General features: G+C 37.7%; 1 long non-coding RNA gene across 1 annotated transcript; it reads left to right on the top strand.

The window, feature by feature from the left end:
- Nucleotides 1–9,423: 9,423 nt before the first annotated feature.
- Nucleotides 9,424–10,712, top strand: LOC148130913 (uncharacterized). The gene is made up of 3 exons (XR_015749118.1): nucleotides 9,424–9,574; nucleotides 10,247–10,473; nucleotides 10,650–10,712. It is a non-coding gene; the product is annotated as an uncharacterized LOC148130913 (long non-coding RNA).
- Nucleotides 10,713–24,660: the final 13,948 nt, after the last annotated feature.

Genomic DNA, 24,660 nt, shown 5'->3' with positions numbered 1-24,660 from the left:
ACCCACACACACAGCAAGCAGAGCGGTGGGTGGGAAGCCCCTGAAAGAGGACAGGGAGAGGAGGAAGGAGAACTGCAGGCAGTCCGAGGCTCCTTGTTTTGCGTGCTCAGCTGGTCGACTCCCCCGATGCAGCCAGCTTCTTTAGCTCAGGATGGCTGGGGGCGGGGTGAGTCCTGCCACAGAAACCACCACCGCTGCTGCTACCAGGACTACTACTGAGACTGCCGCTGGTTTGGCTCTGTGTGTGTGTTTTCCCCCCCACTTTCAGTGAGTAACACCGAGGCTGGCACTTGAGGAGATAGAGGTCCCATGATCGGCTGCTGCCAAGGAGGAAGAGGCGGCAAAATTCAGCGATGGGGGTGGGCTGAAGCAAAAACGCAGTCTTCTCCCTCATTGGAGAGGTAGGGTCACCGCGTGCGGATGGGGGTGGGTATGTGGGAATGGCAAGCCCACACGCGCATCTGCCTCTGTGCGGCTGGAGCTGGAGGCACCGGTGATATTAAATGGAAATAGATGAGATGCTTCCAGCACAGCTGGCGATCCTTGTTCAGCCAGTCCCTTCAGGCAACCCTTCTCCTCCTCCACTCACAACCGGCACACACACACAGACACAGAGAGTAGGGAAGAGAGAGGGGAAGATAGGGACCCGGCTGCTTCGCTATCCCCTGCTGTTGCCCTTATCTTCTCAGGCCAGGTGAGGGAGAGGAGGGTGAGGGGCAGGACCAGCTGCTTCAGGCAAAGTGAAGAGGCGTTGACCAAGCATGGGCGAGTAGATACCTGGGAACGGTGGCTCCCGGCTCAGCCGGCTTGAGGGGCTGCTTCCGGCATTTGCGACAAGAGGGTGGGGCGAGAAGCCCCAGGATATCTGCCCACCCACCTGCTGGCTGGCCGGGCTGGGCTGGGCTGGGCTGGAAGAGGCATGTCTGCCACCGAGAGAAGGAAGAAAACGTGCTCCAGGAGCGCAGGCAGGTACACACTTCATGTGTAGCAGCTGCACATGCAGTGCACATATGCAGCAGCCCTGGGATATCCACCCGAGCTGCGCCATGGCCACCACGTGGTATGGAAAGCTAGGAGAGCAACCAAGACAAGCGGGCGACCGGGTGACCCGGTTCGGGGGCGTGTCCAGCCAGGGGTCGCCACCAGTTCTGCGACCCATGCCAAATCACCACTACCGGTTCTCCCGAATAGGTGCAAACCGGTTGAATACCACCTCTGCTATGCAGTCATATGAGTAAGAGGTGCAATAATCAAAGTGTATTCAGCTATAACTTAAGATCACAATGTGCCAAAAATGAACTTAAGCAGAGGCTTTAAAGAAAAAACATCTAACTTAAATTGATCAATAAGGTTAGGGTAACACCTTTCCTTGCATACACACAAGATAGATATGTGAGGAAAGTTACAAAGCATATACAGCAAGTAGAGTCTTCCTATACCTTTAAGATCCTTACAAGTAGAGTAACTGCATTGTAAAACACGCTAACTTAGATTTACATCTTTCCTGCAAAAGACAAATGTCCTTCTGGCCCTGTTTATCTTTCATTATCCCTTCTCCTATTGTCCTGCTAATTGATCACAATTGACCATTTAAGAGGGCTATTAACAACATACTTCAAAAAGGTGTAGATTCCTCCCGAAGGAGGAGATTGCATTCCCAAAGAGGTAAATTTCATTCTCAGGGGGGGGTGAAACATAAACCAGATGGATTCAGATTGATTTAGATGTGTCTTCATATGATGTGTCATATCATGTGTCTTCATATGAGAGAAATGTAACTAATTGCAGGCATGTGTTATTACTTGTTTTACAACACATGAAAGATTAAAGAAATATTTTCTACAACAGCAAGATAAGAAATGCCTATAGAGTAACTCTCTACTTAAGGTTACAATATATTTTACTACATTTCTTTATTTATTACCCTTACAACAGCAAAAATAAAACCTATCCAGCTTGAAGAAGAAAATCCATGAAAGCAGAGAGCTGGGGAAGAAGGGAACTTGAGGTCACAGAATAAACTAGTTTTTGCCAAGGAAAGTTCTAGCAAAAGGCACATGCAAGCAAATGAACACCTAGGTTGCCAAGTTAGAAGGCCATTTTTTTTGTAAAAACAAAGCAAAACAAAACAAAAGTTACTGCACAGATATGGTGGCAATGGTGAAGAAATAACCTCAGAGAGTTCTTAATTGTTTGCACCTTGTGCAAATGGCAGTGTGGTGACATCCCTTAGCAGTATCTGGATTTCCCTTCAAATGCTTAGGTTGCACATTAATTTGAAGGTGATTTTATGAAATTAAAATTCCTATTCAGTAAGGCTATATGGTCCAATCGTTCATCACTCTGAACTTGCCCAAACTTGCCTCTGCTATGATGTGTAGGTGATATTGCTCAGTGAATTATGGCTTGTTGCCACAGTGATGATTCTCCTGACTCTGACAATGCTCCTCTATAAATTACAACACAGAAGACAAGAGAAAATAAACTTGGTTACACCCATGTGCAAGAATCGTCTTTTAAAAAGCTGGGGTGGGGTGGGGGGGAGGAGAGGAGAGGCAGATTGCAAGAATTAGGGTTTAGACAAGGTATTTGCTAGTCATCCTATCTGGAAGGGAATGACCTGGGAAAGGCACATTAAAAAATAAATAAGATATAGATGACCAGTTGCAAAGCCAATGTGTTGCAAAACTGCCACATTGCAAAAGATTGTACTAGAACCCCACTATCAAGAATGGGTGGTTTTTTTTCTGGTTATTTATTCAGGAAGATCTAGCTGACATTAAATGTAGCACATTTCCTCATTGGTAATTCAACCCACCCCTTCTTGCAATAATAGAAAGAGTTGTTGCCACAGTGATCTCTGTCCATGCTCAAAAGGGTAAAGACTGAGAAAATAAATTTTGGGCAGAGTTTGCAACTTATCCAATGTCATTGTAACACAAAGTAAAATTAGGGTTCCTATATCATTTTATGATGAGCTTGTATATGGCCTTCCCATAATCCCAGAAAGTCCCTGGATGAATTCCTTTGTTTCTGGCAAAATTCAGCAATTCAAGTTGATGCTGAATTGTAGTGACAAGTATCACTTTGCAATATTTAATCTTTTTAAAGTACCAAGTTTACTTTTTGGAGGTGGTAGTATAGCTTTTACTGTGGTTCTACCCAGTTTTTGGTTTGACTGTAATCAGTTTTGACATTCAACTTCAGGTACTCTGTGCATAGAAATCTGTTATATCTTCTTGCTGAAATTTGTTAGGTTTTAGATAGGCCATGTAAACCTGTCTATCTATTTAGGTCAACTAAATTAATGCAATTCTGTCACTTTAAAAAGTTATAATTTAGCAGAATAGAATAGAATAGAATAGAATAGAACAGAACAGAACAGAACAGAACAGAACAGAACAGAACAGAACAGAATAGAATAGAATAGAATAGAATAGAATAGAATAGGTTCCCACTTGTACAGTGGTCTGATATTTGATAGGATTCATCTTCTGAGAAATGTGGACAGTGCCTTCAAATGCTGTCCAATTATAACAAAGTTAAAGGTACTTGTTTTCCAATAAGGTTCAACCTAAATACTGAAGTGTCAAATTATCATTATTTGTATCTGGATCCAACCTTTGAATCAGTTTGAAACAAATCAGGCTACTTTTAAATTCATCAAATCAAGATTCAAACCATATCTTGTGGTCAGTACATGTCCCTACTTCAATAATATGAGAAAATATAAAGTCCTGAAGTGATTAATAAGAAGTTAAATTCAATGAAGTGCTCTATCTTGAATGCAAAACCCAAAAGTCAACTACCTAACTGATCTCTTACTTGAAGAAAATTCCACAGATCAATTAAATGGCAAAACTGCATTCTCCTTCCTGGTTCCAGTTCTAGTTGCATGGCCTTGAATGCTGAGAAAATGACAGTGGTAAAATCACTTTAATCTTGGTGGTGTTTTACTTATGTTGCTAAAATGTGTCCCTCAATCCCTTAACTTCAGTAGATTTTTTTAAATATAAATTTTGAAGGGATAAAATAAGGGTCTGGATCTCTGTAGACAAGATGGGATAATTTCCTGCGATAGCTTATGACCACTTATTGATCCAAACACACACTTGTTTCTTATGACAAAGTTCAAAGGTCATCAGAACCCTGAGGGATGCAGTTTTCACTCCTGTGTCTGACTGCAAACACAGCTTGATTGTCATAGTGACCTTTTAGTGATAGTTTTTGTATGTTGATGATTTACGAAGGAAGAACAGCCAACAAAGATCCTTGCTAAATCTTTACTTGTGGGAAACAGCAAATCCAGAGAGAGAACAGGCTGTAAATTTGAAGTGGGAAGTGGGACATAATGAAGCAATGAAAAATAGTTTTCCTTCTGAAAACTTAGAAAGATTTAAATTCATGTGATATCATATTATCTTAAAGCAATTAAGGCAATTGTCATTTGTAAGTAGTAAACTAGAAAAATGGATAATAAGAAAAAACCTTTATTATAATCATAGATAAGTTTGCAATCATATTTACTATAGAGGATATCAAAAGCTTCTAATTTTTTTGTGTTCTTTGTCACTGCACTTTTCTTTTTTATTCTCTCTTTCTTTGTTTTGTCCATTTTATATTAGTTTGTGTACGTTTCTATGTTCTTTTTAATACTTTTAATAAAACGTATTTAAAAAGTAAGTTATCTTAACAAATGATAGCATATTGTTAAAAGATGTGCTTTTGGTATTTGATCATAGACTCTGCAAACAGCTTGGAAAAGTCCGAGCTTTAGCTTTTCATAACCAGCAAATCAGCCCTTCAGAAACAAACATGACCAGCGTTCAAAGTGCATGCAGGAGAAAGAGTCACAATTAAAAAAAAAACAACATAGTGAAGATGAGATTTGAACCAATAGAAAAGAATAAGGGCAAGATAGTAGAGAAGAGCTTAGAGATATTTCTATATGACACTTTGGTTCAAATTTTTATTTAGCTTTGGAAAAATGCATCCAAGATACAGAAGCTTGGGAGACCATTAGGAAGAAACTTTGGAAAAATACATAGACACTTATGCAATGACTGTTAATTAATGTAAAGATTAATGCCTGCTTCTTTACCTGATTAAGTTAAATTAATTTGCAGCCTGCACATAAAATGCCCGTTTGTCAAATTCTCATTGTCTCAGTGAGCTACGATTTAAATTGATCTAATTAATGAGAAGAACTGCCAATCCTGAAGAAGATATTATCTATGTGACCCTTGCAGTACTGCTCCTAGTAGGAAATCAATGTTAAATCTAAAACTAACCAAATACTTAAGAACCTCTCTAATGAGGAAACGATCTACCTCTTGCAATTATTCACAACAAACCACAATGATGCTAAAATAATGATACATGTGGAGTATTGTCATAGGAGAAAAGCATTGGTTAATGCTTGTGTATGTACATGGTGGCATTTGCATGATGATATCACCCAGGTTTCATCATTGCCGTCACTGTCATTACCACCTTGCCCTACAACTTCTGTCGACACCCAGAAGCATAAACTCAGAACCAATGGATCTCTACTATTCTCAATCCTATAATCCACTAGGTTAGTTCATCAAAGACAAAGCAAGTTATAACACAATTACAACTATTTCCACCCACTCCCCAAAACACAACTGGGTGAGGCTCTAGTTTAAGTTTAATAAAATACAATTTTAATAAAATATAATTTTAGTTTAATAAAGTACAGGCTGAATAGTCAAGACCTTGTTGATGATCCAAACTCTGTCCAAGGATCTTGGAGTACTCATCTCTAATGATCTAAGTGCTAGAGCCCACTGTAACTACATAGCCAAAAAGGCATTAAGAGTTGTTAACCTAATCCTACATAGCTTTTTCTCTGGTAATATCACACTACTAACTAGAGCATACAAAACATTTGCTAGACCAATACTCGAATACAGCTCATCAGTCTGGAACCCACATTATGTATCTGATATTAACACAGTTGAGAAAGTCCAGAAATATTTCATAAGAAGAGTTCTCCACTCCTCTACTCGTTGCAGAATACCTTATGCCACCAGACTTGAAATTCTAGACTTAGAAAACCTAGAACTATGCTGCCTTTGGTCCGATCTACGTATAGTATATAAAATCATACATTGCAATGTCCTATCTGTCAATGAATACTTCAGCTTCAACCATAACAATACAAGAGCAAACAATAGATACAAACTCAAGTTTAATCGCATCAAACTTGATTGCAGGAAATACAACTTCAGCAACAGAGTGGTCAATGTCTGGAATACTCTACCTGACTCTGTGGTTTCTTCCCCAAACCCCAAAAACTTTAACCTTAGACTGTCTACTATTGACCTCACCCCTTTCCTAAGAGGTCTGTAGGGGGCGTGCATAAGTGTACCAAAACATGCCTACCGTCCCTATCCTATTGTTTCTTTTATTTTTCTTATATGTATCCATGTATTCATAACTATGTTTTTACTTACACCTATTATCTTGTAAGCAATTGACAAACCAAATAAAATAAATAAAAAATAAATAAATAAGAGGGAAAAGCCATGGTTGAGGACAGGAGAGGACTGCATGATCCTTTTCCTGTCATTTATTCCACAGCAGGTGAGGCAGTCAAATTGTCAGGCTTAAATTACTGACTGCTTTAAGTTTAAAGCTGGCACCTTAAATTGTGCCCAGCAAATAACTGGTAATCAGTTAGTTCTGGCATTATATAATCTCTGTATCTTGCATTAATTAGCTGCCTGGTTGCAGCATTTTATATCAAATGACATTTCAAAAAACCTCCATATAAAATTGTTGTTGTTGTTAGTTGCAAAGTTGTTTCCAACCCATCGTGACCCCATGGACAACATTCCTCCAGACCTTCCTGTCCTTTACCATCTTCTGGAGTCCATTTAAGTTCACGCCGACTGCTTCAGGGACTCCATCCAGCCACCTCATTCTCTATCATCCCATTCTTCTATTGCCCTCAATCTTTCCCAGCATTAGGCTCTTCTCCAGCGAGTCCTTCCTTCTCATTAGGTGGCCAAAGTATTTGAGTTTCATCTTCAGAATCTGGCCTTCTAAAGAGCAGTCAGGGTTGATCTTCTCTAGGACTAACTGGTTTGATCACCTTGCAGTCCAAGGCTCACAGGAGTCTTCTCCAGCACCATAGTTCAAAGGCCTCAATTCTTTGGCACTCCACCTTTTTATATAAAATATAAAATACACTGCAATAAAAGTCAAGAAAGGTTGTAATCATGGATAACTGTCACTAAGTATGACTATGACCTCTCCAGAAGGATTGCTATTGGTGCGCTAGCTATAATTATGCAAACTTCTTCCACATAACTGCCAGCAAGTTAAATTCAATGACAGTAGAAGGAGCACTCTCCAATTGTGAACTAGGTCTTGTACATCAAGAACAGGTTTCACCTCAATTCTGAGTCCAACTTTCTTTTTACCGATAATACTTCTGTCTTGCCTGGTTTTTATTTCAGCTTGTTCTTCCCCATGCAGTCTAGGACTGAGTTTAGGCAACATTCAAGGCTACTTGTTCTTGGCCCTAAATGATAAGCAGTAGTAATAGAATTGAGCGGTCTCAGCATACTGGTGGATTTTCATTCCAGGGATACCAAAGTTGATAGTAGTGAAAGACACTGAGAGGTCTACAAGAACTATTCAGATCACACTTCGTTCTTCTGTTTTCTGGATAAAGTCATCCACTAATGTGGATATTATGATATCCAATATCATAATATGGTTGATGAAAGTATCCCGGACAATTTCCCTGGCTTTTGTTTTGTTTTGTGATGAGTTTCAGGAAATACATTTGTTTCCATATGCCTAAATAATTTTCTGTCCCATTAAAAATATCTGCATAATATATGCTCTCCAGTTAAATAAAATATAGTGCAACAACAACATTAAAAATAGTTTGTTCAGATAGGTGAGTGCTTTCAATCAAAAGATTCCATCTTTTCTCCTTAGCAGATTTAGATTTTTCTGTTTTATGAAAAAAAAAAAAAAAAGGAATTGGGGGAAAAATGTTAGGATTATCAATAGAACAAGCAACATGTAAAATTCCACAAATTTATAAAAGGAGAAATTTCCTGACAGAACAATTAATCAGTGGAACAACTTCCTTCCAGAATTTGTGAATGCTCCAACACTGGAAGTTTTTAAGAAGAGATTGGATAATCGTTTGTCTGAAATTGTAGAGGGTTTCCTGCCCGAGCAGGGGATCAGATTAGAAGACCTCCAAGGTTCCTTCCAATTCTGTTCTTCGTTACTCTGATTTCTAGTTACTTCTATTTCTTCTGCATCAGTGCCACACTGGACATCTTCATTTAGACAGCTAAAGAGGAATAGGACAAGGCACTTCTACAAGACTCCCACTGATGATGTTATCTACTCTGGTAATGAAACGTTCAGGAACTAAATGGCAAGCTTGAAGAGCAAATCATTGCCCAAAGCTAAAACCCAAACTACTGGTGTTTTCTATTATTTCAAAATTATATGGGTGTAAACCACCTTGGTTAATAGATTAATTGACCAGGGATTGTATGTTTGCATCATTCTTGTGAAAAGTAACATTATTTCCACTGCTGATAATGTATGGATATGATAGGATGCTCCTATAATAGAAATTATGCCATAGGAGACTTAAACAGTATTAGGTCACATTTGTGCAAAGGCTTAATTGCAGTTAGGACACATGTAAGTCCACTATTTAGAAAGGCTATCAGGTTCACTTCTCCAAAAGTGCATTAGTATAGGATGATTGTACTTATATACACAATGTAACAAAATCCCAATCCTATCAATACTTACTGAGAAGTCCCATTGAATTCACTGGGACTTATATTTGAGTAGATATGCTGAAGAATGTCATGTAATTTGGAGCTTTTGGCACAACTTGCTTAAATAATCTGTTCAAGGTTGTGTGAAGATCAGATGTTTGCTCAGTCAGAAGCCCTTTGTTTGCATGTAAGGTAACAGATTAGTTTTGTACCTTTGCTCCGCAGATGTTAGCAATCTGTAGGCTGAATCAGCTAAAACTGGGGAATCTTTGTTTATGCATAGTAACATGGAAATTTTTTGTAATGTTTTATACCTGACTTTTGTGCTCTTAGAGAGACTAGTACTTTCATCTGCATATATTTATTGTAAGAAATTTAATATACAAATCATTGAAATGCCCTACATCTATGATTTTTATTGTACAATTACAGGCATGCACGATGCAACTGTTTCACTCTTCCAAGTGGGGGAAAAAATAGACATCGGGCCTGGAATTTGGATAGGAAAAAACAGCTGCATAATGAAAATTGAATTTCTATACACACAATGTTCTTAATAGTTTACGCTAGATAGTAAGCACTTCAGGTTTATAGGTAGGGATGGGATTCTACCGGTTCGGGCTGGTTTGGGTGAACCAGTAGCTCCGAAGATCAGCTGTTGGGCCCACCTGCTTGCCCTGGCTCAAGTCTGTGCTTTATTTCCGGGTTTTCCAATTCAGCTGATTTGCGCGGCACAGCAGATTGCCGCGCCTCAGCTGTTTTACACACAGGACTTGCAGCAGAAGGTGAGTTGTAAATGCTGCACATGCGAGAGAAGTACGCTCTCACTAAAGTGGTTGTTACACTGATTGAATTCCACCCCTGTGTTTAGGGAGGTAGTTAGGTTAATATATTGAGGCAAAAATAACTAAAAGTCTAAGACTAAAACTATATCATCTTAAAAATATGGTTTTGTGGACTACAGTTAATCATCAATTGCCAGAGAGAAATACTGTATATGAATATGGATTCTGCCCTGGTGCTAAGAATGTAGTTATCTAGATAAATGTTTCACAACCTTAGCAATTTTAAGATGTGCGGCTACGGACAGCTAGGAGTTGAAGTCGTAAGGTTGCCAGGATTGAGAAACATTGATTTGGGTGGAAGTTCTATTTTCAAAATGGCTTTCTCTCATGAGATACTCTTCAGATGTTTTCACCCTAGAAACTAGACCAGAGCAAGACTCACATTCTGTGTAAAATGTATTTTATTACAATGGCTATGGTAACACAATCCTTCAAATCTGAATGTACTTTTCCTCCTCTTTCTTTAATCTTCTTGGGATCTGGGGTGAGGAAAAGGACCTTGTCTTAGATATTTTCATAACTTTCTCTCTTTACATGATGTTAGGTCATGTTTAACTGTTCATTGTCTTGATTATCTTTTTCCACCAAGGTAATCCTTTCTACTCTCTACAGATCGGTTGGGATTGCAGTTCCCAGAATTCTCAGCCATTATGTCCAAGAATCACTTTGGTTTGAAATTCCAGGAGTTGAACTTCCAATATATTTGGAGAACACTGGGATGTAAAGGCCTGGTCTGCACCGCCACTAAACAAAATGAGGTTTGGTGACTGAGAACAGCTGTCTGTACACAAGAGGATTTCACAATCCATATAGAATATTTCTGCTGAATTATTGAAACGGTACTTTGTTTCCTTCTAAAATTTGTTTTGAACTTCAATTTTTATTATGACAGAAGGAAAAAAGGGTTAAATGCATGAGGAAAAATGAATTACCTTTAGGCCTGAATATAATGTTATTATTAAAACCTTGCCTGAACTATATTTAATTATATATCTCTGTTCCTTTTCTCTTTTAGTGGAATGTTAGACAAGGCTTCAGATCCCCTGGCATGGAGAAACTTCAAAGTTGAAAAATACTGGCAAGTTATCAAAGGTTTTAATAATAAACAGTCAGTGTTGATTCTCAAGACTTACATATTTATTTTTATAAAACTACACCCTAAGAAGGATAAGTTAAAAAAGAATAAACAAAGATTCACTGTTTGCTGAATCATTCCTTTGGAAGTTGAGAAAAAAAAGAGGTTTATTAAATTTTGCTGAGAGATTTGGCAAGTTCCAATTACACCCTTCCCTGACATGGTATCGTTTAGGTGTGTTGGTCTAGAATTCCCAAAATTCTTTCAGCCATGCTGGCTGGTTGTTCAGCATAGCTGATCTGTTGGATTTGCTGTTCTCAAAATACTTACATGGTCACTCCTTTTATGGGTCTGAGGTACTCCACATATCATCGAAAGCTAGGTCTGAGTAATAAGGTTTCCTTGTTATTTGTTTGCAAATATAATACTAATAATTAATAATGTATTAAACTTGTATGCAATCCAACTTCTACAACTCTTGGGTGAGTGCATTTCAGAACAATTAAACAAATAATTTACAATAAAATAAATAAAACACAGAAGATAAAAGATGACAAGTGCAGCAAACCAGATGGAATCAAGCGAGAGGCCTCACTATTTCTCACCACAGGTGAAAATCTAGTTCTTCTCCACTCTTCTAAACAACAAGGTGGAGGCATCCAGAACTTGGGGGCATATCATTCCAGAGGGGAGACCCTGCAACTGAGCAAGTGACCTTCAGGGTCTCAATAGATGGCGTTGTTTACAGCCATTTTAAGCTGCCTGTATCCCTATCACTAGCGATGAACCCCTCAGCAGGATGTAAGGTATGTGCAAAGTGATTCCCTTATGCCTTGTTAAGCAAATGTGTGAATCAGATTAGAGCTTCCCTGACATCCAGAGGATCAGAAAATGATATATTTCTAAAAATTGTAACCCAAGATATGACTTTATCATATCACGTGGGCCTATATGTAACATCAAAGCCACATGAGTGAAGGAACATTATACTGTCAAAGTTTGACTGTTACAGATAAAAACGTTTCAGACTTAGTTTGGAATTTGGGCCATGAATTCAGAAAAATGAAAATATATTAATGTATAATATTTCATTTCACATTTTTTCAATTTTATAGAAGACAATGGAAGGGCAATAAAAGAAAGAAAGGTATGCATAAGCTTGTCAAAGACAATTTGTTCCTGCTGGTTTCCTGCAGTTGGGAAAGCAGGAGAGAGGGTCCTTTAACCTTAGACTGTCTACTATTGACCTCACCCCTTTCCTAAGAGGTCTGCATAAGCGCACCAATGTGCCTACCATCCCTGTCCTATTGTTTCTTTTATTTTTCTTATATGTATCCATGTATTCATAACTATGTTTTTACTTATACTTATTATCTTGTAAGCAATTGACAAACCAAATAAAATAAATAAAATAAGAGTGAAGAATCAACAGTTCTTCCCAAACAAAGAGAAAACTGATTTAGAAACTGATTTCTCTATCCTTCAACAATTGGTGTGAACAAGTTCTCAATATGAATCTTCATTACTTTCCCTTTTATATCAACTTTCTTTTCCTTTCTAACCATTTGGAACTCGCTGGATTCATAGTTTGCATGTTTGGGACTTAGCACACTATGTGAGCTCAGTAACTATGGTTTGTGAATCACAGTTTATGGCTTAGCATGTCATTTTAATCCAGCAATTGTGGCTCATTTAATAGCAATATCATTTAGACTTATATAGCACCCAATAGTGTTTTAAGGCCCTTTCTGGGTGGTTTAAATGTCAGCATATTCCCCCCAACAGTGTCAGCATATTGCTCCCAGATTGCTGGGGGGTAATATGCTGATATAAACCACCCAGAAAGCACTTTATAGCACTATGGGGCAGTATATATTTTATTGAGCTCGGAAGGATGAAGAGAGTCACCCTTGAGCCCCATCAGGACTGAACTCAGATTGTGGGCAGTCGTCTTCTTTTTTTCTTATTACGACCCTGTAATCCCTATTCAGGATAGAATTGGGGTGACTGGTTGAAGCTGAGCATTTACTGGCCAGCTGCCCTTCCTGACACCTATGTGGAGTTTGCAGCAGATATTTTTTTTCCTTTGCACCCTAGGAAGGAAACATCTGCTGCTACCTAGGATTGAATTCTCAACCTTCCGAGTGGTGACACCACTAGGTCACTAGGGCTCTTAATTATTTAAGAAATACTAATCAATTTGTATTCTGGCTGGGAATTTGGGAGCGGATGTCTATTTCCAAAATAGATCTACTTAGAACGGCTGATTTTAACATCTCTGTATACCATAATATAGACTGATTAATCTGATTTAGCAATGTTATGTGAATCACCTGTTGTGTTTTATTTAAGCATGAATAAGCAAGTCATGTCTTACGGCAAAATGTGAAGTCAGTCTATAAATATCTTTATGCTACAATATGGAATATCTTAAGACTTATTTATACAAGGGACAATCGCTTTAGCATGAGAATTCCAACTTGATTATTACATAACACATGGGAGACGAGGGAGAAGAAAATGAGTGTACAGCAATGTGATAGCTTTTCTATGTGAACCTTTTTAGTATCTGGACAGCCCAACTGGGAGTCTTGACTAGATTGCAAATCCCTGCAAAGCAGATAGCAGAATTAGAAACTCTTAATTTTGAAATCAGTAGAAATGAAAAAAGTATATCAGATTCTCTAAAATACATGCCAGCAAACTGTGGCATTTAAAAGAACATCAGTATGGAAACGTTTCCCTTGGCGAAGCATGCAGTGCTGTTTATTCGATACTGTATAGTCTAATCATAGCAATTACAGCAATTTCAAAACTGAATATGAACATACATAATATGTGGTAAAGTGTGAGGCAAGAATCTCTTCTTGCTTCTTTCTTACAAAACAGCTTTCCACATCAAGCCTTTCCGAGAAACTTAAGGATTACACTCTCTCTGTAAAGGAAAACAATATATTGTTATCATTGGTGATGGTAAGAAGTGTTTCAGGGTCAACGAAGCTTAAAAACACCAACAGGTTCAAGTGAACATTCATCTATTACCTGCGAGTTAAATGAGGAAAATGTTCTCTGAGATACCAGAATATTATACAGAAATTATAATCTTAACATTTCATGTGATTCTTAACCCATTTTTTCTGGTTTCTGACTATGACTCTTAATTTCAACTGTGCAATTATTGAAACTCAAGAGTGGGTTTCCCACCAAAATCTGTAGTGTAAGTCAACAAAGATTTAACACAAATTTAAAAACATGAAGAAAATAATAATAACTGCCCCCAGCCAGAAGTAGCTTCAAGCATTGTGATTTTCATCTCACCACGTGCTAAGTGGGTGCCCTAAGCAGCCATCCGGTAGCTATATAATCTTTTCAATAAGTTTCAATATTGGGAGGTGCCAAAAGTTATTTAAGACAGGTGGCCATATATATCTTTTAAACACACACACACACACACACACACACACACATACACACACACACACACAAAAGGCATGCATGCATGCATACATAAAATAAAGAGTTGTCCAACTTGATATTTTCAGCAACTGCTGCAGTGCAGGAGGCAGTCATAGCAAGCAATTAAACAAGAAATCAGAGCAGCCATAAATGATCTTGGCATTTTCTGAAGTAATCTGAAATGGAGGCTGGCATGTTTTGCTTCTTTTTCAAATCCTACCTCAGCTTTAGGAAATCAATGCCTCAGAGCTCACCTGCAGAATTTGCTTGTCCTAGAGTAAAAGTAGAACACTGTTTCTCAAAGTGAAGAATACAAAGTTTTCTCCAAACCCTGTCTCAAGTTTACCTCAAAGGTGAATGTCTTTCATTTTACACGTTTTGCATCCAGGATAGTGTTTCCTAATTTCTGCTGACACAAGCAATGTGGAGTAGTTCACCTATTGCTCTTCATTTCATTGTAAGCAAATGCCCCCTGCTCCAATTGTCTAATGTGTGCTATAGTGAGAATGCCCTTTTGCTTCTGGTTACTGATGGCTGCTCTCAGTGAGCATTTTGTTCTGGGCTGGTAGGCTATCCACCTGCTTCTGAAAGGTCTATACCCGGGCGCATCAATGGGCCTCTGTCTTTTTGGGTTTTTTTAGAGGAGGATCAGTGATGTAGTGAATTTCTGGATTTTTAAATTTTTGTTCTTTTGATTCATTGGTCAACCAGAGAGAAAGTGAAATGAAGGACCATTTTAAAAAACTGGGTTAAATTGATTATAATCTTGCCAGTTTCCCTCTTTAGCTCAAGTGACAGGAATGTTGGTAACGTTGTGGTCCTTCCTTCCTTCCTTCCTTCCTTTTCCCTCCCTCCCTCCCTCCCCCTTCCCCCTCCCCCCTCCCCCCTCCTGAAGTGGTTAAGTATGAAGGAGCTGATAATGGAGGTTGCTTATACAACAGGTCTATCAACTGAAACTATTTGCCCTCAAAGATCTTCCCAAGGAAAGGAAAATAATTGGTGCTTCTTCCTTAGCAGGGGTGGAAAGAATAGAAAAGCAAGGATTCAAGAACATTGTACAGAACATTGGGCCAACATTTCTGCCAATTCTGAAGATCAGGCTGAAATCCTGCCATCATTTTTTAATTTCATTTCCAGCAGGTTCTGCACAGAAGACAAGCATAGTAAAGAACCTTCTTTCATTCCAATGTGTAATCCACAATTAATATTCTAGTTTAGAGAACAGTGATTAAATATGGCCAAACCAAAATACTAAATATTATCCTTTCTCAGTTTGGCACCACCTAAATATGATAGAGTACAATTCCAATTGCCCACCTGACTAACATGGCTAATGACTGTGTTGAATAAGAATAATACATGGGGAGTTACATATTTGTAAGATATCTGGTCAGATGTATATGATGTGTCCTGAATCACTGTCATGTGCAAAGTTTTGGTTGCTTTGTTAAATCATAACAAAACACAATTTATAATAGCAATTATGAACCCTGTCATACCATACTAATAGCAATCAGGAGTCAAGTGGTGTGATCATGCTTCCTCAATTCCAAAACAAATGGCGGGAGAGATCTGCTTATGTGCACATTCATTCTGAAGAGGAGGCACATCAGAAGAAATGAATTTTGTTTTTGGCAATTTAGAGTAGCTGGTTTTGGTTATTTGTAGTGCATTATTAGTGCAGTATTGATTGTGTACAGATGCTGTGAGCATGTGCTGGGGAAATGGCCAAAGAGGGGTATTTTTCGCATCTGGTAAAATCCTACATTAGATGGTCAGAAATATGATTGCTGTGGGTGCCATGTTGTTTCTAAGTGGATACATCTTGTCTAAACAATGTTGTGACCCTTTTTCCTGTGCTGGATGTAAACATGTTGATGACACTTGACATGACTTTCCATAACATATTTCTCCACAGGAAGAAGAAATTGAGAACTTGTGTTTCCAAACTAGCTGCAACGATTCTATTTAGCAACCCTGAACCAGGCAAATTATTTTTAAAAAGTATGGTCATGCTTTATTCAAACTGTAACATAAATGTACATAAATATATAATATATCTTAGAGACCCTATGAAGATATGGACGTTGTATCTATACATTTATTCTTTTTGTGCCTTACTTCCTTTTATTATTTTAAATAAACCACACAATTAAAAAAACACAAACAAAACATGTTTATTTTCAACTCATTCCCATACAGGTTATGATTATTCCCTGTACCAAGTCATGGTTTGTTTAATCAAATTTAGCTAGGTTCATGGACCATTATTCATAAACGGGAGTTAGTTGGCTTAATGTTAGAAACATACAAAATGGATGCATTAATTTCCATCATTTTTTGTTTTTCCTGAACATTCTGTCTTTCCCTAAACTGGCAGAACTGAAATTCTGGCGATTGTTCATGCTTTTTTGGAAGTGTAATTCCATGGAACAGAAATTTATTTGTGGTATAGTTTTGGAATACCATAAATCTTTTGCAATTCCCCAAAAATCTCCAAGTATATGAATGGCATTTGGCTGGAGGAGGTGCCATATTGTAGAGCTGAAAATGTTTTAGAACAGTAATATTTTGTCTTTACTGGCTTCTACCCTAGATCCTACACACTTGTTTCTCTGTCCGCCAATTGTAGTTTTTGTACTCATAATCTGTTTCTAAAAAAGTAGGGATAACATAATAAATATAGTCACAAAGGAACAGATAAAAACTTCCAAAGTACATGCAGAAATGTTTTATGTGCTGGTGGGATTCATTGAATCAGTTAAATGTGCTTTACTCATAAGTGTGCCCTGAGAATATTCATAAAAACTGGTTCCATAGAATTGTATGTGGGTTTTTTTGCATTCCTAATACTGTATTTATAGCCTTGAGTGTTCTAAACACTTTTAAAACATTTTTTGCTCTACGTTTTAGAGGCACTATTGTCAATTTGATAGCTGATTAGTATTTAAAAATAGTATAATTATAAGCTACCTGTAATTCTTGTTTTTGCATTCTTGTTTCCTTAAGTATCAGTAGAGTGGAGGTTTGGGTTTTATTGAGTATGAGTTAGGTATTCATATACTCTTGTGTAATATGTATTTTAAAAAATAAGCTTCCCCGTTTTCACTTTTCTGGTTACTTAAGATCCATTTACCATATTGTTTATTTCCGACATTTGACTCTGCAAAGATTTGTTGTTTCTGTTTGTTCAACTTTGTGGTTAGAAACAGGAAAGATATCAGCAAAGTAAAACACAGCAAAATCTTTCCTGCAGGAGTTTAGCACATAATTACTGGCCTTTTACTAATCTCATGTTGAGATAATTATTGTTATATAACTATCAAAAGCATTTGTTTCCAGTACTGCAAAACACTAATTACTGACAAGAACCAGGAAACTGCTCAGAAAGAATTTATTGTTCCCAGCATGAAGTGAATAAGCATTTTCAGACATAGGAACTACAGGCATTCTTTATCCGATTCCTAAATTCCTTTCTTTTGGCATTATTTTATTAAAATTTTTTAAAGAGAACATAAAGCTAACACAAATTAATACAGAATTAACAAAACAAAAAGAAAGAAAAAAGCAGAGCAGAAAGAAAGAATAACAAGATATAGAAAGAAGCTTCCAATTTTTTTTGCAGCAAATGTAACTATAATTTTAAAAAAAATCTCTTACTCTTATGATTGCAAAAAAGCTCACTTTTTTCTATTATCCATTTTTTAATCATCCAAATCACAAATCATAGGTTTATTCTCATGCAAAATGTCTAAAGGGATTTCCAGTCAGCCATATATGTAGACATTGCCTTTCCACAGAAGTTAAGTTAGCATCTCTACATGTTCCACTGTCTTCACCAACCATTTCTCCACAGTGGATAGTGTCAAACTTTTCTACTTTTGAGTATATAATAATCTTGCTGCAGTTGTCACATATAAAAACAAAGATCTGTGACTTTTTCTAGTTGCTTTTCCATTAGTCAAAAAGAAAAGCCTCTGGATTCAATTGTTCTTTAGTCTTTAAAATATGAATTAATGTATGTATTTGTATCCAAAATGTTTTGTTTTTTTCACATGTGTACCAATTGTGATAAAATATGTTGTTTACATTTTCAGCAAAGGTTTGAAATACCTTTATACATTCTAGAAATTTTTTTCTAATGAAACATTTTCTTTAAGATTAGAACATAATGTAATTTTTAATCCTTTCAATCACATATTTTCAGATTGATCAACTTGTATACTATAGATGAAATTTTAGCCCATTTTATCATACATTCTTTTACTTCTGACTTATTTCAGCAAAAGTTTATCCACTATAGAAATAACATTTTGATATCTACTTCTCCCTTAATATTAGGACGATATTACCAGCCCCTTGAATTGCACCTGGCATCAAGCTGGTAACCAAGGCAGCTAACACTGCATTGTGAAGATTTTTTGAATCAATGCAGGAAAGCTGCCAAGCAGAGGAAGTACCCATAGTATTGTACTTTTTTCTTTGTTTTCCTTGTTCCTCATTATGGGCACCCCCAGGGGTTCTACTAGTTATCTATAAACTCTTGGACTTCCTCATTACAAACTCTCCTCAAGTTCAGCTTTCAAATGGTCTGCCCTGATGATGAAAGAGACTTTTCTAGATATGACAGGTGATTTACAGATACAACAGATGGTTCAGTGGATTTAGATAACAGATAATCAGAGTTGGAAAGGACCTTATAGGTCATGTAGTCCACCACCCCCACCCAAGTGGGAGACCCTACACCATTTCTGACAAATGGCAGTTCAATCTCTTCTTGAAGGTCTCAAGTGATTTGAACAGATGGATTTGAAGCCAAGTACTACTTATAAGGAAAATTGGCATGAGTGTTATAGATCTAACAAGCTTTTTTTAGCTGCTGCAAATGTCTGCTTTCAATTGCATTTTCTTTCCTTGGTATATCAGTCATTCAAAAACAAATATCACATATCTTTCTGTCTTGGACAGAGAATAGCTTTGCATAGCAAGAATTAATTATGGGGTCCTTGGTGCTCTATGAGTTGGCTGTTTTCTTGCAAATGCTTCATTACTCATCTAGGTAACATCATGAGTGCTAGAAGGAAGTGGAGTTTGCTCTCTATTTATATACAAGTGGTTTGCCCCATCAGTGTTGGTGGAGAAGGGCCCAGGCAGGAGAAACCATACTTCTATGAAACTGTCAAATATTTGGTATTGATCAAAAGATACACCTAATGGTATTATTCAAGATTTGGGAAACCAAATCCTCTTCTCCTTCACTGTCAAATGCATCTTTTTCAAAGATATATTTGGATGTCATGCCCCTGTTGGAATCTGATTCGGAGGGGGAGACCAAACAGCTGACAGGGAGTGGGAGTGTGGCCTCCCCTTCCGAATCAGATTCTGACAGGGGCTTGACATTGGAACTGAAAAACCATACCCCCCCCCACACACACACACATACACAGAGAGAGAGAGAAAGAGAAAAAGAGAGAGATAACTACATTTAAGTATTTATTTGTTTGTTTATTTGTATCTCACCTTTATTCTTTTTTACAAATAACTCAAGGTGGCAAACAAATCCAACAAGCCTTCTATTTCCGTTATAACAACATTAGAGATGGATTGGGTTGAAAGCAGAGGTGGTATTCAGCAGGTTCTGACCAGTTCTGGAGAACCGGTAGCGGATATTTTGAGTAGTTCGGAGAACCAGCAAATCCCACCTCTGACTGGAGATTTTACAGTATCCTTCCTCTGCCACGCCCACCAAGCCACGCCCACAGAACCGGTAGTAAAAAAAATTGAATCCCACCACTGGTTGAAAGTATGACTGGACCAAAGTCATCCAGCTGGCCTTCATGGCTAAAGTGGGACTTGCACTTGCTCTCTAGCAAGATAGGAAATATTGTGGGAATTACTTTCATTTTGCAAGTATATACCCTACCTAAAAGCTAAGGCATAGAGACTCCCATCAATCAATATCCAAAGAAGTCTCTTCATAAAACATATTTAATTTAATGTAATTATTTGAAAAGTATCACATTAGTTAAAAAGCATTTGGTACATTTATGAAATAATTACTGAGTGTATTAGAAACAAATCTTTGTCTAATGGCATCAGTTCTGACTTAATTTACAGAATAGCTCATGAGGTCAAAATGCATGTTTTGATATTTGCCTCCTTTGCTTCCCTCCTCCCCAATATTTATTTGTTTATTTATATGTAGCCTCTAAAGCACCAACATCATCAACACCTAACAGAAAACCCGCAACACATTATTGATGGGTATTTTTAATGAAGAATACTCCCACCACTCAGTGTGCCAGGTGTATTAATGCCTTGGCACACTTAATAAATCTGTTTTGAATAAAAAAATAACCATCAGGAATTCCCTACAAAGGGTCTACATATTTTCAGCCCCAGTCTTCTTAAGTGATATCTCCCATTTTACTGGGATCATTCATGAAAGCTTTTTACGCCAACTTTTGTTTAATAACAAACTGAAGAAAAATTTGGCTTGCAGGCAATAACATTACTCATCCTATGCTAAGCCTTAATGAGATCTCTGTGTGAGTTCGTGGGAACAATTTTGATTTGCATGCTTTGTACCTTAGCACTCTGTTATGAACCAACTCCTAAGGGCTAGCTTTCTCCAGGGACATCCTGTCATATATCTGTTTGTTGACAGGACTGGCTCTGGACATTTGTTGTACAGTTAAATTGCAGCACCCTCAAATTATTCTTCTATAGATATTTTAAAGAGATTTTTTTTGGTCACGAACTGTTCTATTTATGTTTCTATTGATCAGAAGTATCTGCTCTTTTATTGCTCATTTTGAAATCCTGTAACTTTTTCTGCAAGCTCTTTACAGATAATATTTTATAGGTTACATTCAAATATGGGGTATCTTGTAGCTATTGGTACATATGGTTTTCTTCTGGCAGTGTTTTATAAGAAACTTAACTTATTTTTTTCTTTACTAAGAGTTAGAAAATATGGAGAAAGAAGAATTGCTTTTAAATCAACCAAACACTTGAGTCAAATTATGTTTCATAAACTTTTGAATGGCACTCCTTGAAAAAAGCATGTCAAATTCCTGCACTTCAGTGCAATGATGTTGAGTTGCCCTTAAATAATAGTTATGACTGGAGGTGGTATTCAGCAGGTTCTGACCAGTTCTGGAGAACTGGTAGCGGAAATTTTGAGTATTTTGGAGAACTGGCAAATACCACCTCTGACTGGCCCCACCCCATCTATTCTCTGCCTCCTGAGTCCCAGCTGATCGGCTGGATCTTCTTTTGTTGCCCTTCACAGGAGAATGGAGCTGGAAAGCAGGTTAGTGGGGTGGGGAGGGAATGGGGATTTTGCACTATCCTTCCCCTGCCATGCCCACCAAGCCATACCATGCTCACCAAGCCACGCCCACAGAACCAGTAGTAAAAAAATTTGAATCCCACCACTGGTTATGACTGTGACACTGTCCACACACACATACATAAGCTTAACCTGCTACTTAAAGAAGCTTCTCTCTCTCTTTTTTTTTTTTTTTTTTTTTGAGCAGACGTGGAGAATAGTAGCAGCTGGCTGTTCCAGTCAGGCTTACCTGCCATTTTGACTTATACAGACCCCTGAAATCAGCAGTGCTCATAATCACAAAAAAACCCCAAAACCAGCCATTTTCAGAGTTCCCTGAAACTGAGGACGGATCCTCTTCGAACAAAATCTGCACTATTCTGCATCCACTAGAAAATCATTTTGGGGTCTTCTATGTTCTCTGTGCTAGCAAGATGTTGCACTGGGTGCAGTTGATATGGAAAAAGGTTTCCCTGCATTTCAAGAAGCTTTTCATCCTTGCAAATCTAACAATTCATGAGTGGTAGCGCTCATTAGTTTTGCTCTTTGAAAATGTTTGGGTTTGTCCTCATAATTTTTTGTTGTTAGTTGTTGTTGTAAAGTGTTGACATTATTTTCAAGTTTTAAATTGTTAACATGGCATATTGCTTTGGGAGCCTTTTCTTGCCTAAAAGATAAAAGAGCAATAGTGTTTTAAAGATCTAAAATGAATGCTTTACACAGATGTCCTAAAAATCGAGGAACATAACATGCTATAACAAGATTATTTTGTTCCTGAACAGCAGAGCTAAATTTATTATTGTTTGTGCTTGGGAACTGGCTTGAACACTGAGATAATCCCTGATTAACATTATATACAAGCAGGTAGGAACCATTTTTAAATTAAGTTCACACCCACATTTCCTTTAAATCTCTCTTTTGAGAAACAATTAGCAGCCCTTCCAACTCTCAGCTGGAAAATCTTCAGGGGGTGAGGGAAAGCGGAGTGACTGAAAATTTGATATAGTACTGCCATTTGGCAAAAGAAATTGGACTGATTTCCTTTTTGTAGTTCAGACTTTCTCTATACAAAGTATAGCTTTGGATACCCTCAGAACAAAGAACAATGACTGGGGCCTCAAATTGGTTGGTTTGATTTGACAGGATACTTACTGCACTGATTGCAGTCCTTCACTTTCCCCATCTCCTTCCCTGTTTTTCTCTCTTGTTCTGCAAATTACACAATACAATTGGCACACACACCAACTCGAGTGGCCAAATCACAGTTTTAGAAACATATTTTGAAATACAAAAGCGGAGAAGAAGGGTTCTACTGTTTGAGAGTCTCTAAACAGCTCAAAAGAGGAAACTCCACTTTAAAATGCTAGAGCCCACTGCAACTACATAGCCAAAAAGGCATTAAGAGTTGTTAACCTAATCCTACGTAGCTTTTTCTCTGGTAATATCACACTACTAACCAGAGCATACAAAACATTTGCTAGACCAATACTCGAATACAGTTCATCAGTCTGGAACCCTCATTATGTATCTGATATTAGCACAATTGAGAAAGTCCAGAAATATTTCACAAGGAGAGTTCTCCACTCTTCTACTTGTTGTAGAATACCTTATGCCACCAGACTTGAAATTCTAGAACTAGAAAACCTTGAATTACGCCGTCTTCGGTCTGACTTAAGCATGGTATATAAAATCATACATTGCAATGTCCTACCTGTCAATGAATACTTCAGCTTCAACCATAACAACACAAGAGCACACAATAGATACAAACTCAAAGTAAACCGCACCAAACTTGATTGCAGGAAATACGACTTCAGCAACAGAGTGGTCAACGTCTGGAATACTCTACCCGACTCTGTAGTCTCTTCCCCAAACCCCAAAAACTTTAACCTTAGACTGTCTACTATTGACCTCACCCCCTTCCTAAGAGGTCTGTAGGGGGCGTGCATAAGCGCACCAACGTGCCTACCGTCCCTGTCCTATTGTTTCTCTTATTCTTTTATTTTTCTTATATGTACCCATTTCATGTATTCACAACTATGTATACGCTTATATTTATTATCTTGTAAACAATTGGCAAATCAAATAAATAAAATAAATAAAATAAATAAATAAATAACAAAATCCCTTCCAAACTAAATTAAGAGTAGCAATTAAGGAAAGACGTCAGCCCAGCTCTATTAAAATATTATCTACCTGCTAATTATATGTGAATAGAACGTGTTTTTCCTGGATTAAATAAATGAGTATCTTATCCACTGAGTGGACAATATGTAATCCTAAAATGATTCCATTTATTTAATGTGTTTTAGCATAATCTAGGGGTAAATGTATATAGCCTTTCAAGGAGTTTAGGAGATACAAATAATACAGAACTCCAAATATATATATTCTCCTTGAAAGTGGATCATCTGATACAACATACAACCCATCAAACTCAGTTTTTGCAGCCTCTGGAATGTCTGCTAACCCAATTGTTAAATATCCTTATGTTTCAAGGTGAGACTAAGAAATACATATAATATATGTGGGTATATGCATAATTTTGTATTTATTTACTTTGTCATGCTTATGTAGTATATATTAGAGGTAGGGACCTTTTGAGAGCTGTATGCAATGAAATTTCATTTTAATGTATGCCAATTCGTGTACATTCAAAGTGGCAATGAAGTTAATAAGTCTAAACTTATTCTAACATAAAATAATGCAAGCTGAAAAACAAGAACATCTGGCAAATTTAGGAAGAGGGCATAAAATCCTGGCCTATCCTCTCCCCTCCCCTCCCCTACTCTACTCTACTCTACTCTACTCTACTCTACTCTACTCTACTCTACTATTTCTTGTCTCCTCTTGTTCCTTCTTTTGTTGCCATCTGGGATCCAGTGGCCATCACTATGGACTTCCCTAGGAAGGACTGTAAAACCCCTGTGTCCCCCCCAAAAGCTCCTTTCACTGGTTCTCAGAAGACACACACATTTTGGCATGGATTGAAATGATAAAAAGCAATGGCATCCATCAGTTGAGGCTGTGTTAACTATCAATGAGATAGAGCACCTGCCCAGAGTGGAAGAAAGGGGTGAAATCTGGAAAAAGGTTTCTGAAGGGTTTTATTTCCAGCTGTGGGTGAAAGTGGCTGAAGTAGAGAAAAGCCTGTGCCCGTTT

The sequence above is a fragment of the Notechis scutatus genome, chromosome 4 (assembly GCF_049901735.1).
Source record: "Notechis scutatus isolate UNSWTSFEM ecotype Mainland chromosome 4, rNotScu1.2, whole genome shotgun sequence".
Lineage (NCBI taxonomy): Eukaryota > Metazoa > Chordata > Lepidosauria > Squamata > Elapidae > Notechis > Notechis scutatus.
Note: the sequence above shows the minus strand (reverse complement) of the source record. Positions and strands in the feature narration are given on the sequence as shown.